Below are 13,679 nucleotides of genomic sequence, written 5' to 3'. Positions count from 1 at the left end.
AAGAAGGGGGAGATGTGGGAGCGTGGCCATGGGGGTCGAGAAGCCCCATGGTTGGTGATAACATCCGACTATTAAAGATGAGGCCATCAGGAAAGTAAAGAGTTGAGAGGGAACAAAGAAGGGTGATTCAGGAGACACCTTAAACAGGGACATGAAGAACAGGAACAGGGATAGTCTAACAGAACAGGGACGAAAACAAAAAAGGAATGAATAGGGACAGGAAAACGGAACAGGGACAAACAAAAAACAGCATATGGGAGGGTCTCGCTGGCATAGGCAGGACCCACAAACAAGGACTCCAGGAGTTGGAGGGTCAGCCAGAGCCCCCCGGCTGGGCAGCACTCAGTGCCTGCCTCTCCCAGGGATGGTTTTACAAAGATTGTTAAAGATAGACTTAGTATGCCTGGCAGTTTTTATCTGTGTTTTAGTTTGCGCTGATCCTGCCTTCTTAATTTGTGTTAATCGCGCTTTCTTAAGTTAATAAAGAAGGGGGAGATGTGGGAGTGTGGCCATGGGGGTCGACAGGCCCCATGGTTGGTAATAACATCCGACTCTTAAGGATGAGACCATCAGGAATTTAAAGAGTTGAGAGGGAACAAAGAAGGGTGATTCAGGTGACACCTTGTTGTCTGGGGTGGCTTGTTCTCCAGCCATTAAAGCATGGAAGTTGCTGGGTGTTTGCTGTTTCCGGGCAAAGTTGTTGACCAATGACTAGTTAGTGGAAAGGTACTGCTGTGAGGCGGAAATTATAGGAAGGGAGCCTTTCCTGAATAAGGGATAGAATGAAGTTGTGCCCTCACTCTGAGAGACGAAGTTATGCCTTCAGTAAGAGAGAGTTCAAGTTATGCTATCAATAAAGAGGTAGCAGTTACAGATCCTGAAAGAACCCCGTTGTCCGTGCGGTCTTTACGCCATAAATCGCCCCCCAACAGGGACATGAAAACGAACAGGGACGAGAAGAAAACAAACAGGGGAATGAAGAACAGGAACAGGGACAGGCTAACAGAACAGGGACAAAAACAAAAAAGGAATGAATAGGGACAGGCAAACGGAACAGGGACGAACAAAAAGAGCTTATGGGAGGGTCAGGCTGGCTTACGCAGGACCCACAAACAAGGACTCCAGGAGGTGGAGGGGCAGCCAGAGCCCCCCAGCTGGGCAGCACTCAGTGCCTGCCACTCCCAGGGATGGGGTTGCAAAGTTTGTTAAAGATGGAATTAGTATGCCTGGCAGTTTTTCTCTGTGTTTTAGTTTGTGTTGATCCTGCCTTCTTAATTTGTGTTAATTGCGCTTTCTTATGTTAATAAAGAAGGGGGAGATGTGGGAGTGTGGCCATGGGGGTCGACAAGTCCCATGGTTGGTGATAACATCCGACTATTAAAGTAGAGACCATCAGGAAAGTAAAGCCTTGAGAGGGAACAAAGAAGAGTGATTCATGAGACACCTTAAACAGGGACATGAAGAACAGGAACAGGGGCAGGCTAACAGAGCAGGAGGAAACAAAAAACAGCATATGGGAGGGTCCCACTGGCATATGCTGGACCCACAATCAAGGACTCCAGGAGTTGGAGGGTCAGCCAGAGCCCCCCGGCTGGGCAGCACTCAGTGCCTGCCTCTCCCACGGCTGGTTTTACAAAGATTGTTAAAGATAGACTTAGTATGCCTGGTAGTTTTTCTCTGTGTTTTAGTTTGTGCTGATCCTGCCTTCTGAATTTGTGTTAATCGCGCTTTCTTAAGTTAATAAAGAAGGGGAAGATGTGGGAGTGTGGCCATGGGGGTCGACAAGCCCCATGGTTGGTGATCACATCCGACTCTTAAGGATGAGACCATCAGGAAAGTAAAGCCCTGAGAGGGAACAAAGGGTGATTCAGGAGACACCTTAAGCAGGGACATGAAGAACAGGAACAGGGACAGGCTAACAGAACAGGGACAAACAAAAAAAAATTGTATGGGATGGTCCCGCTAGCATATGCAGGACCCACAGACAAGGACTCCAGGAGTTGGAGGGGCAGCCAGAGCCCCCCGGCTGGGCAGCACTCAGTGCCTGCCTCTCCCAGGGATGGGGTTACAAAGTTTGTTAAAGATGGAATTAGTATGCCTGGCAGTTTTTCTCTGTATTTTAGTTTGTGTTAATAGTGCTTTCTTAATTTGTGTTACTCTTGCTTTCTTAATTTCTGTTAATCGCGTCTTCTTAATTTGTGTTGATCCTGCCTTCTTAATTTGTGTTAATCGCGCTTTCTTATGTTAATAAAGAAGGGGAAGATGTGGGAGTGTGGCCATGGGGGTCGACAAGCCCCATGGTTGGTGATCACATCCGACTATTAAAGATGAGGCCATCAGGAAAGTAAAGAGTTGAGAGGGAACAAAGAAGGGTGATTCAGGAGACACCTTAAACAGGGACATGAAGGACAGGAACAGGGATAGTCTAACAGAACAGGGACAAAAACAAAAAAGGAATGAATAGGGACATGCTATCAGAACAGGGACAAACAAAAAACAGCGTATGGGAGGGTCTCGCTGGCATAGGCCGGACCCCCAAACAAGGACTCCAGGAGTTGGAGGGGCAGCCAGAGCCCCCCGGCTGGGCAGCACTCAGTGCCTGCCTCTCCCAGGGATGGGGTTACAAAGTTTGTAAAAGATGGAATTAGTATGCCTGGCAGTTTTTCTCTGTGTTTTATTTTGTGTTAATAGTGCTTTCTTAATTTGTGTTACTCTTGCTTTCTTAATTTCTGTTAATCGCGCCTTCTTAATTTGTGTTAAACCTGCTTTCTTAATTTGTGTTAATCGACCTCTTTTATGTTAATAAAGAAGGGGGAGATGTGGGAGTGTGGCCATGGGGGTCGACAAGTCCCATGGTTGGTGATAACATGCGACTCTTAAAGATGAGGCCATCAGGAAAGTAAAGAGTTGAGAGGGAACAAAGAAGGGTGATTCAGGAGACACCTTAAACAGGGACATGAAGAACAGGAACAGGGATAGTCTAACAGAACAGGGACGAAAACAAAAAAGGAATGAATAGGGACAGGAAAACGGAACAGGGACAAACAAAAAACAGCATATGGGAGGGTCTCGCTGGCATAGGCAGGACCCACAAACAAGGACTCCAGGAGTTGGAGGGTCAGCCAGAGCCCCCCGGCTGGGCAGCACTCAGTGCCTGCCTCTCCCAGGGATGGTTTTACAAAGATTGTTAAAGATAGACTTAGTATGCCTGGCAGTTTTTATCTGTGTTTTAGTTTGCGCTGATCCTGCCTTCTTAATTTGTGTTAATCGCGCTTTCTTAAGTTAATAAAGAAGGGGGAGATGTGGGAGTGTGGCAATGGGGGTCGACAGGCCCCATGGTTGGTAATAACATCCGACTCTTAAGGATGAGACCATCAGGAATTTAAAGAGTTGAGAGGGAACAAAGAAGGGTGATTCAGGTGACACCTTGTTGTCTGGGGTGGCTTGTTCTCCAGCCATTAAAGCATGGAAGTTGCTGGGTGTTTGCTGTTTCCGGGCAAAGTTGTTGACCAATGAGTAGTTAGTGGAAAGGTACTGCTGTGAGGCGGAAATTATAGGAAGGGAGCCTTTCCTGAATAAGGGATAGAATGAAGTTGTGCCCTCACTCTGAGAGACGAAGTTATGCCTTCAGTAAGAGAGAGTTCAAGTTATGCTATCAATAAAGAGGTAGCAGTTACAGATCCTGAAAGAACCCCGTTGTCCGTGCGGTCTTTACGCCATAAATCGCCCCCCAACAGGGACATGAAAACGAACAGGGACGAGAAGAAAACAAACAGGGGAATGAAGAACAGGAACAGGGACAGGCTAACAGAACAGGGACAAAAACAAAAAAGGAATGAATAGGGACAGGCAAACGGAACAGGGACGAACAAAAAGAGCTTATGGGAGGGTCAGGCTGGCTTACGCAGGACCCACAAACAAGGACTCCAGGAGGTGGAGGGGCAGCCAGAGCCCCCCAGCTGGGCAGCACTCAGTGCCTGCCACTCCCAGGGATGGGGTTGCAAAGTTTGTTAAAGATGGAATTAGTATGCCTGGCAGTTTTTCTCTGTGTTTTAGTTTGTGTTGATCCTGCCTTCTTAATTTGTGTTAATTGCGCTTTCTTATGTTAATAAAGAAGGGGGAGATGTGGGAGTGTGGCCATGGGGGTCGACAAGTCCCATGGTTGGTGATAACATCCGACTATTAAAGTAGAGACCATCAGGAAAGTAAAGCCTTGAGAGGGAACAAAGAAGAGTGATTCATGAGACACCTTAAACAGGGACATGAAGAACAGGAACAGGGGCAGGCTAACAGAGCAGGAGGAAACAAAAAACAGCATATGGGAGGGTCCCACTGGCATATGCTGGACCCACAATCAAGGACTCCAGGAGTTGGAGGGGCAGCCAGAGCCCCCCGTCTGGGCAGCACTCAGTGCCTGCCTCTCCCAGGGAGTGTTTTACGAAGATTGTTAAAGATAGACTTAGTATGCCTGGCAGTTTTTCTCTGTGTTTTAGTTTGTGTTGATCCTGCCTTCTTAATTTGTGTTAATCGCGCTTTCTTATGTTAATAAAGAAGGGGAAGATGTGGGAGTGTGGCCATGGGGGTCGACAAGCCCCATGGTTGGTGATAACATCTGACTATTAAAGTAGAGACCATCAGGAATGTAAACCCTTGAGAGGGAACAAAGAAGGGTGATTCAGGAGACACCTTAAACAGGGACATGAAGGACAGGAACAGGGATAGTCTAACAGAACAGGGACGAAAACAAAAAAGGAATGAATAGGGACAGGAAAACGGAACAGGGACAAACAAAAAACAGCATATGGGAGGGTCTCGCTGGCATAGGCAGGACCCACAAACAAGGACTCCAGGAGTTGGAGGGTCAGCCAGAGCCCCCCGGCTGGGCAGCACTCAGTGCCTGCCTCTCCCACGGCTGGTTTTACAAAGATTGTTAAAGATAGACTTAGTATGCCTGGTAGTTTTTCTCTGTGTTTTAGTTTGTGCTGATCCTGCCTTCTGAATTTGTGTTAATCGCGCTTTCTTAAGTTAATAAAGAAGGGGAAGATGTGGGAGTGTGGCCATGGGGGTCGACAAGCCCCATGGTTGGTGATCACATCCGACTCATAAGGATGAGACCATCAGGAAAGTAAAGCCCTGAGAGGGAACAAAGGGTGATTCAGGAGACACCTTAAGCAGGGACATGAAGAACAGGAACAGGGACAGGCTAACAGAACAGGGACAAACAAAAAAAAATTGTATGGGATGGTCCCGCTAGCATATGCAGGACCCACAGACAAGGACTCCAGGAGTTGGAGGGGCAGCCAGAGCCCCCCGGCTGGGCAGCACTCAGTGCCTGCCTCTCCCAGGGATGGGGTTACAAAGTTTGTTAAAGATGGAATTAGTATGCCTGGCAGTTTTTCTCTGTATTTTAGTTTGTGTTAATAGTGCTTTCTTAATTTGTGTTACTCTTGCTTTCTTAATTTCTGTTAATCGCGTCTTCTTAATTTGTGTTGATCCTGCCTTCTTAATTTGTGTTAATCGCGCTTTCTTATGTTAATAAAGAAGGGGAAGATGTGGGAGTGTGGCCATGGGGGTCGACAAGCCCCATGGTTGGTGATCACATCCGACTATTAAAGATGAGGCCATCAGGAAAGTAAAGAGTTGAGAGGGAACAAAGAAGGGTGATTCAGGAGACACCTTAAACAGGGACATGAAGGACAGGAACAGGGATAGTCTAACAGAACAGGGACAAAAACAAAAAAGGAATGAATAGGGACATGCTATCAGAACAGGGACAAACAAAAAACAGCGTATGGGAGGGTCTCGCTGGCATAGGCCGGACCCCCAAACAAGGACTCCAGGAGTTGGAGGGGCAGCCAGAGCCCCCCGGCTGGGCAGCACTCAGTGCCTGCCTCTCCCAGGGATGGGGTTACAAAGTTTGTAAAAGATGGAATTAGTATGCCTGGCAGTTTTTCTCTGTGTTTTATTTTGTGTTAATAGTGCTTTCTTAATTTGTGTTACTCTTGCTTTCTTAATTTCTGTTAATCGCGCCTTCTTAATTTGTGTTAAACCTGCTTTCTTAATTTGTGTTAATCGACCTCTTTTATGTTAATAAAGAAGGGGGAGATGTGGGAGTGTGGCCATGGGGGTCGACAAGTCCCATGGTTGGTGATAACATGCGACTCTTAAAGATGAGGCCATCAGGAAAGTAAAGAGTTGAGAGGGAACAAAGAAGGGTGATTCAGGAGACACCTTAAACAGGGACATGAAGAACAGGAACAGGGATAGTCTAACAGAACAGGGACGAAAACAAAAAAGGAATGAATAGGGACAGGAAAACGGAACAGGGACAAACAAAAAACAGCATATGGGAGGGTCTCGCTGGCATAGGCAGGACCCACAAACAAGGACTCCAGGAGTTGGAGGGTCAGCCAGAGCCCCCCGGCTGGGCAGCACTCAGTGCCTGCCTCTCCCAGGGATGGTTTTACAAAGATTGTTAAAGATAGACTTAGTATGCCTGGCAGTTTTTATCTGTGTTTTAGTTTGCGCTGATCCTGCCTTCTTAATTTGTGTTAATCGCGCTTTCTTAAGTTAATAAAGAAGGGGGAGATGTGGGAGTGTGGCAATGGGGGTCGACAGGCCCCATGGTTGGTAATAACATCCGACTCTTAAGGATGAGACCATCAGGAATTTAAAGAGTTGAGAGGGAACAAAGAAGGGTGATTCAGGTGACACCTTGTTGTCTGGGGTGGCTTGTTCTCCAGCCATTAAAGCATGGAAGTTGCTGGGTGTTTGCTGTTGCCGGGCAAAGTTGTTGACCAATGAGTAGTTAGTGGAAAGGTACTGCTGTGAGGCGGAAATTATAGGAAGGGAGCCTTTCCTGAATAAGGGATAGAATGAAGTTGTGCCCTCACTCTGAGAGACGAAGTTATGCCTTCAGTAAGAGAGAGTTCAAGTTATGCTATCAATAAAGAGGTAGCAGTTACAGATCCTGAAAGAACCCCGTTGTCCGTGCGGTCTTTACGCCATAAATCGCCCCCCAACAGGGACATGAAAACGAACAGGGACGAGAAGAAAACAAACAGGGGAATGAAGAACAGGAACAGGGACAGGCTAACAGAACAGGGACGAAAACAAAAAAGGAATGAATAGGGACAGGCAAACGGAACAGGGACGAACAAAAAGAGCTTATGGGAGGGTCAGGCTGGCTTACGCAGGACCCACAAACAAGGACTCCAGGAGGTGGAGGGGCAGCCAGAGCCCCCCAGCTGGGCAGCACTCAGTGCCTGCCACTCCCAGGGATGGGGTTGCAAAGTTTGTTAAAGATGGAATTAGTATGCCTGGCAGTTTTTCTCTGTGTTTTAGTTTGTGTTGATCCTGCCTTCTTAATTTGTGTTAATTGCGCTTTCTTATGTTAATAAAGAAGGGGGAGATGTGGGAGTGTGGCCATGGGGGTCGACAAGTCCCATGGTTGGTGATAACATCCGACTATTAAAGTAGAGACCATCAGGAAAGTAAAGCCTTGAGAGGGAACAAAGAAGAGTGATTCATGAGACACCTTAAACAGGGACATGAAGAACAGGAACAGGGGCAGGCTAACAGAGCAGGAGGAAACAAAAAACAGCATATGGGAGGGTCCCACTGGCATATGCTGGACCCACAATCAAGGACTCCAGGAGTTGGAGGGGCAGCCAGAGCCCCCCGGCTGGGCAGCACTCAGTGCCTGCCTCTCCCAGGGAGTGTTTTACGAAGATTGTTAAAGATAGACTTAGTATGCCTGGCAGTTTTTCTCTGTGTTTTAGTTTGTGTTGATCCTGCCTTCTTAATTTGTGTTAATCGCGCTTTCTTATGTTAATAAAGAAGGGGAAGATGTGGGAGTGTGGCCATGGGGGTCGACAAGCCCCATGGTTGGTGATAACATCTGACTATTAAAGTAGAGACCATCAGGAATGTAAACCCTTGAGAGGGAACAAAGAAGGGTGATTCAGGAGACACCTTAAACAGGGACATGAAGGACAGGAACAGGGATAGTCTAACAGAACAGGGAGGAAAACAAAAAAGGAATGAATAGGGACAGGAAAACGGAACAGGGACAAACAAAAAACAGCATATGGGAGGGTCTCGCTGGCATAGGCAGGACCCACAAACAAGGACTCCAGGAGTTGGAGGGTCAGCCAGAGCCCCCCGGCTGGGCAGCACTCAGTGCCTGCCTCTCCCACGGCTGGTTTTACAAAGATTGTTAAAGATAGACTTAGTATGCCTGGTAGTTTTTCTCTGTGTTTTAGTTTGTGCTGATCCTGCCTTCTGAATTTGTGTTAATCGCGCTTTCTTAAGTTAATAAAGAAGGGGAAGATGTGGGAGTGTGGCCATGGGGGTCGACAAGCCCCATGGTTGGTGATCACATCCGACTCTTAAGGATGAGACCATCAGGAAAGTAAAGCCCTGAGAGGGAACAAAGGGTGATTCAGGAGACACCTTAAGCAGGGACATGAAGAACAGGAACAGGGACAGGCTAACAGAACAGGGACAAACAAAAAAAAATTGTATGGGATGGTCCCGCTAGCATATGCAGGACCCACAGACAAGGACTCCAGGAGTTGGAGGGGCAGCCAGAGCCCCCCGGCTGGGCAGCACTCAGTGCCTGCCTCTCCCAGGGATGGGGTTACAAAGTTTGTTAAAGATGGAATTAGTATGCCTGGCAGTTTTTCTCTGTATTTTAATTTGTGTTAATAGTGCTTTCTTAATTTGTGTTTCTCTTGCTTTCTTAATTTCTGTTAATCGCGCCTTCTTAATTTGTGTTAAACCTGCTTTCTTAATTTGTGTTAATCGAGCTCTTTTATGTTAATAAAGAAGGGGGAGATGTGGGAGCGTGGCCATGGGGGTCGACAAGTCCCATGGTTGGTGATCACATCCGACTATTAAAGTATAGACCATCAGGAAAGTAAAGCCTTGAGAGGGAACAAAGAAGGGTGATTCAGGAGACACCTTAAACAGGGACATGAAGAACAGGAACAGGGACAGGCTAACAGAACAGGGACAAAAACAAAAAAGGAATGAATAGGGACATGCTATCAGAACAGGGACAAACAAAAAACAGCGTATGGGAGGGTCTCACTGGCATAGGCCGGACCCCCAAACAAGGACTCCAGGAGTTGGAGGGGCAGCCAGAGCCCCCCGGCTGGGCAGCACTCAGTGCCTGCCTCTCCCAGGGATGGGGTTACAAAGTTTGTAAAAGATGGAATTAGTATGCCTGGCAGTTTTTCTCTGTGTTTTATTTTGTGTTAATAGTGCTTTCTTAATTTGTGTTACTCTTGCTTTCTTAATTTCTGTTAATCGCGCCTTCTTAATTTGTGTTAAACCTGCTTTCTTAATTTGTGTTAATCGACCTCTTTTATGTTAATAAAGAAGGGGGAGATGTGGGAGTGTGGCCATGGGGGTCGACAAGTCCCATGGTTGGTGATAACATGCGACTCTTAAAGATGAGGCCATCAGGAAAGTAAAGAGTTGAGAGGGAACAAAGAAGGGTGATTCAGGAGACACCTTAAACAGGGACATGAAGAACAGGAACAGGGATAGTCTAACAGAACAGGGACGAAAACAAAAAAGGAATGAATAGGGACAGGAAAACGGAACAGGGACAAACAAAAAACAGCATATGGGAGGGTCTCGCTGGCATAGGCAGGACCCACAAACAAGGACTCCAGGAGTTGGAGGGTCAGCCAGAGCCCCCCGGCTGGGCAGCACTCAGTGCCTGCCTCTCCCAGGGATGGTTTTACAAAGATTGTTAAAGATAGACTTAGTATGCCTGGCAGTTTTTATCTGTGTTTTAGTTTGTGCTGATCCTGCCTTCTTAATTTGTGTTAATCGCGCTTTCTTAAGTTAATAAAGAAGGGGAAGATGTGGGAGTGTGGCCATGGGGGTCGACAAGTCCCATGGTATGTGATAACATCCAAATCTTAAAGATGAGGCCATCAGGAAAGTAAAGAGTTGAGAGGGAACAAAGAAGGGTGATTCAGGAGACACCTTAAACAGGGACATGAAGAACAGGGACAGGGACAGGCTAACAGAACAGGGACAAAAACAAAAAAAGGAATGAATAGGGACAGGCTATCAGAACAGGGACAAATAAAAACAGCATATGGGAGGGTCTCGCTGGCATGGGCAGGACCCAGAAACAAGGACTCCAGGAGTTGGAGGGGCAGCCAGAGCCCCCCGGCTGGGCAGCACTCAGTGCCTGCCTCTCGCAGGGTTGGTTTTACAAAGGTTGTTAAAGATAGACTTAGTATGCCTGGCAGTTTTTCTCTGTGTTTTAGTTTGTGTTGATCCTGCCTTCTTAATTTGTGTTAATCGCGCTTTCTTATGTTAATAAAGAAGGGGAAGATGTGGGAGTGTGGCCATGGGGGTCGACAAGCCCCATGGTTGGTAATAACATCCGACTCTTAAGGATGAGACCATCAGGAATTTAAAGAGTTGAGAGGGAACAAAGAAGGGTGATTCAGGTGACACCTTAAACAGGGACATGAAGAACAGGAACAGGGGCAGGCTAACAGAGCAGGAGGAAACAAAAAACAGCATATGGGAGGGTCCCACTGGCATATGCTGGACCCACAGACAAGGACTCCAGGAGTTGGAGGGGCAGCCAGAGCCCCCCGGCTGGGCAGCACTCAGTGCCTGCCTCTCCCAGGGATGGGGTCACAAAGTTTGTTAAAGATGGAATTAGTATGCCTGGCAGTTTTTCTCTGTATTTTAGTTTGTGTTAATAGTGCTTTCTTAATTTGTGTTACTCTTGCTTTCTTAATTTCTGTTAATCGCGCCTTCTTAATTTGTGTTAAACCTGCTTTCTTAATTTCTGTTAATCGAGCTCTTTTATGTTAATAAAGAAGGGGGAGATGTGGGAGCATGGCCATGGGGGTCGACAAGTCCCATGGTTGGTGATAACATCCGACTGTTAAAGTAGAGACCATCAGGAAAGTAAAGAGTTGAGAGGGAACAAAGAAGGGTGATTCAGGAGACAAAAGTGCCTGGCTCTCCCAGGGATGGTTTTACAAAGGTTGTTAAAGATAGACTTAGTATGCCTGGCAGTTTTTCTCTGTGTTTTAGTTTGTGTTGATCCTGCCTTCTTAATTTGTGATAATCGCGCTTTCTTAAGTTAATAAAGAAGGGGGAGATGTGGGAGTGTGGCCATGGGGGTCGACAGGCCCCATGGTTGGTAATAACATCCAACTCTTAAGGATGAGACCATCAGGAATTTAAAGAGTTGAGAGGGAACAAAGAAGGGTGATTCAGGTGACACCTTGTTGTCTGGGGTGGCTTGTTCTCCAGCCATTAAAGCATGGAAGTTGCTGGGTGTTTGCTGTTGCCGGGCAAAGTTGTTGACCAATGACTAGTTAGTGGAAAGGTACTGCTGTGAGGCGGAAATTATAGGAAGGGAGCCTTTCCTGAATAAGGGATAGAATGAATTTGTGCCCTCACTCTGAGAGATGAAGTTATGCCTTCAGTAAGAGAGTTCAAGATATGTCATCAATAAAGAGGTAGCAGTTACAGATCCTGAAAGAACCCCGTTGTCCGTGCGGTCTTTACGCCACAAATCGCCCCCCAACAGGGACATGAAAACGAACAGGGACGAGAAGAAAACAAACAGGGGAATGAAGAACAGGAACAGGGACAGGCTAACAGCACAGGGACAAAAACAAAAAAGGAATGAATAGGGACAGGCAAACGGAACAGGGACAAAAACAGAAAAGGAATGAATAGGTACAGGCTAACACAACAGGGACGAACAAAAAGAGGGTATGGGAGGGTCACGCTGGCTTACACAGAACCCCCAAACAAGGACTCCAGGAGTTGGAGGGGCAGCCAGAGCCCCCCGGCTGGGCAGCACTCAGTGCCTGCCACTCCCAGGGATGGGGTTGCAAAGTTTGTTAAAGATAGTCTTAGTATGCCTGGCAGCTTTTCTCTGTGTTTTAGTTTGTGTTGATCCTGCCTTCTTAATTTGTGTTAATTGTGCTTTCTTATGTTAATAAAGAAGGAGGAGATGTGGGAGTGTGGCCATGGGGGTCGACAAGCCCCATGGTTGGTGATCACATCCGACTCTTAAGAATGAGACCATCAGGAAAGTAAAGCCCTGAGAGGGAACAAAGAAGGGTGATTCAGGAGACACCTTAAACAGGGACATGAAGAACAGGAACAGGGAGAGTCTAACAGAACAGGGACAAAAACAAAAAAGGAATGAATAGGGACAGGCTATCAGAACAGGGACAAACAAAAAACAGCATACGGGAGGGTCTCGCTGGCATACGCAGGACCCTCAAACAAGGACTCCAGGAGTTGGAGGGTCAGCCAGAGCCCCCCGGCTGGGCAGCACTCAGTGCCTGCCTCTCCCAGGGATGGGGTTACAAAGTTTGTTAAAGACGGAATTAGTATGCATGGCAGTTTTTCTCTGTATTTTAATTTGTGTTAATAGTGCTTTCTTAATTTGTGTTTCTCTTGCTTTCTTAATTTCTGTTAATCGCGCCTTCTTAATTTGTGTTAAACCTGCTTTCTTAATTTGTGTTAATCGAGCTCTTTTATGTTAATAAAGAAGGGGGAGATGTGGGAGCATGGCCATGGGGGTCGAGAAGCCCCATGGTTGGTGATAACATCCGACTATTAAAGATGAGGCCATCAGGAAAGTAAAGAGTTGAGAGGGAACAAAGAAGGGTGATTCAGGAGACACCTTAAACAGGGACATGAAGAACAGGAACAGGGATAGTCTAACAGAACAGGGACGAAAACAAAAAAGGAATGAATAGGGACAGGAAAACGGAACAGGGACAAACAAAAAACAGCATATGGGAGGGTCTCGCTGGCATAGGCAGGACCCACAAACAAGGACTCCAGGAGTTGGAGGGTCAGCCAGAGCCCCCCGGCTGGGCAGCACTCAGTGCCTGCCTCTCCCAGGGATGGTTTTACAAAGATTGTTAAAGATAGACTTAGTATGCCTGGCAGTTTTTATCTGTGTTTTAGTTTGCGCTGATCCTGCCTTCTTAATTTGTGTTAATCGCGCTTTCTTAAGTTAATAAAGAAGGGGGAGATGTGGGAGTGTGGCCATGGGGGTCGACAGGCCCCATGGTTGGTAATAACATCCGACTCTTAAGGATGAGACCATCAGGAATTTAAAGAGTTGAGAGGGAACAAAGAAGGGTGATTCAGGTGACACCTTGTTGTCTGGGGTGGCTTGTTCTCCAGCCATTAAAGCATGGAAGTTGCTGGGTGTTTGCTGTTTCCGGGCAAAGTTGTTGACCAATGACTAGTTAGTGGAAAGGTACTGCTGTGAGGCGGAAATTATAGGAAGGGAGCCTTTCCTGAATAAGGGATAGAATGAAGTTGTGCCCTCACTCTGAGAGACGAAGTTATGCCTTCAGTAAGAGAGAGTTAAAGTTATGCTATCAATAAAGAGGTAGCAGTTACAGATCCTGAAAGAACCCCGTTGTCCGTGCGGTCTTTACGCCATAAATCGCCCCCCAACAGGGACATGAAAACGAACAGGGACGAGAAGAAAACAAACAGGGGAATGAAGAACAGGAACAGGGACAGGCTAACAGAACAGGGACGAAAACAAAAAAGGAATGAATAGGGACAGGCAAACGGAACAGGGACGAACAAAAAGAGCTTATGGGAGGGTCAGGCTGGCTTACGCAGGACCCACAAACAAGGACTCC

Source organism: Anser anser, assembly GCF_964211835.1.
Source record: "Anser anser genome assembly, chromosome: W".
In the NCBI taxonomy this organism is placed as follows: Eukaryota; Metazoa; Chordata; class Aves; order Anseriformes; family Anatidae; genus Anser; species Anser anser.
The sequence above is the reverse complement of the archived record's forward strand: the minus strand, read 5'-3'. Positions refer to the sequence as shown.